This window comes from Bidens hawaiensis, unplaced genomic scaffold, assembly GCF_021521415.1.
Source record: "Bidens hawaiensis isolate Kalapana, Puna unplaced genomic scaffold, B.hawaiensis_p1.1 tig00037193_1, whole genome shotgun sequence".
In the NCBI taxonomy this organism is placed as follows: Eukaryota; Viridiplantae; Streptophyta; class Magnoliopsida; order Asterales; family Asteraceae; genus Bidens; species Bidens hawaiensis.
Genome location: NW_027505464.1, coordinates 96,563 through 98,484, shown reverse-complemented (window position 1 = coordinate 98,484; position 1,922 = coordinate 96,563). Strand labels below are relative to the sequence as shown.

At 35.5% G+C, this 1,922-nt stretch overlaps 1 pseudogene; it reads left to right on the top strand.

The window, feature by feature from the left end:
* The first annotated feature begins 204 nt into the window (after positions 1–204).
* Positions 205–1,464, top strand: LOC143613371 (F-box/kelch-repeat protein At3g23880-like; annotated as a pseudogene).
* The last annotated feature ends 458 nt before the right edge of the window (positions 1,465–1,922 follow it).

Genomic DNA, 1,922 nt, shown 5'->3' with positions numbered 1-1,922 from the left:
TTTTTTAAGCTACTTATTTTTTATTTCAATCAATGTAAATTACTCATTGACGTTTGTAGGCTTAAAATCCACATGCATGTATTCTAAAGACAAGGCCCCAAGAATCCAATATTATATAAAAAGTATTTACGATTTCACCTTAAAAGTAGTCTACTAGGCCTGGCCCAACCAAACAACTTACCTTGTCGACGATGATACTTATTCAATGTGGAGTACGTAATATTATTACTAACCCTAAACGTACACAACTTCTGTTACTGGGTTCCAATGGCAGAGCTTTCGTCTGATGTGGTTGAGGATATCCTGGTGCGGTTGGATGTGAAAGATCTAATCCGATTCAAGATCATGTGTAAGTCATGGCAATCTTTTATATCTGGTTCTCGTTTTGTTAAAGCCCACTTGAACCATGCTTACAAGAGTGATCGTGACAATCATGAACTTGGACATAGAAGGATTTGTGTTTCTTTCACAAGAAAAGAAAGTAGTTCGTTTTACGGGAATGAAACTCAAATTGTTGGCTCGTGTAATGGCCTAGTATGCGTTTCTCCTAGAGATGTTGAATTTGTAATAACCAATCCTTCCACTAGAGAGGAGAAGAAACTCCCAATGCCGCCTTTTATGCACAAACGTTTAGAGATCAGATATGAAGTTGAATGTTGGGGCTTTGGTTATGATTCGTCTGTAGATGATTACAAGGTTATAGCAGGGTTCAAGAAAAAATATGAGACAAATTTTCATGTCCTCACGTTGAAATCAAATACTTGGAAAGTTACTGGACAAGTAAAGTATAAGATTTATGCGAATACATCTGGTATCTTATGTGGTGGAGCATTACACTGGATTATGACCCATCAAAATATGAAGGTAATTATTTCCCTAGATTTAACTACCGAGGAATTTAAAGAAATCCCCGTAACACTAGATCTTCTATATGAGTGTTCTTATTGTCACAGACTCGGGATTATAGAAGAATGTCTATGCATATATACATATTGTTCCTCCTCTACAAGTAAGAAATTGGTAATGAAAAACAATGAGTGGGAAACCATATGATATAGATCAGTGTAAGAGCAATTATGATATTGCACACCTCTTGACAACTAAGGTGGGTTCAGAAATAACAACTTACATTCATGATGATGGTGGTAGACAGGTGCCAATTGATAGGAACATTATTTGTGGTAGTTTATTTGTCAAAAGCCTCGTATCTCTCCATCTCCATGATAATAAAAAACGGACCAAAGTGGAATACCAAGGTTCCATCTAAATGTCTTTAATTTCTTTTAATACTATGCATATATGTGGGCGCACCCACACAAACACATATATTGATACTAAATTGTCCTAGTTTTCTGTTTGAAAAATGAAGCAGGTGGGAGGAACGCAATGAGAGTGTTGAAAGCGGGTGTTAAGAGCGACACAAGAAAGAGGAAGAGAATTAAGAACAAGGATGAGGTCTTGTAAGCATAAACGGGAATATAATGGGAATTTGTTTGATATGAATTTATTTAATTTAGTGTAGTACTTCATGCGGCGGGTGCTTATTTATATTTTCTTATCCAATATTTAGTTTCGTTTCTTCAAAGATCAAGACTGACCTATTGTGTGATTAGTCATAAACTTAGAGATGCTTTCTGCAGTTAAGTGTAGCAAACTAGCGAAGACTAACTAATTGCTCATTAGCTAGCTAGGTGTTGGATAATAAGAGGGGGAAATGGAGTATGATCCTTAACTAATGCCCAATATGCTATATATAAAATGTCTATGCTTACATTGGCTTTTTTCACCCACCAAATATTTTGCTTTGCTTCGTAGAATATTTATTTTATTATATTCGGCTCTATGTAATCTCATAGGTATGTTGCTCCCGGTTGTTCAATCATTTGATAACCAAAGTCATTTTTTGATAAATGATAACTATG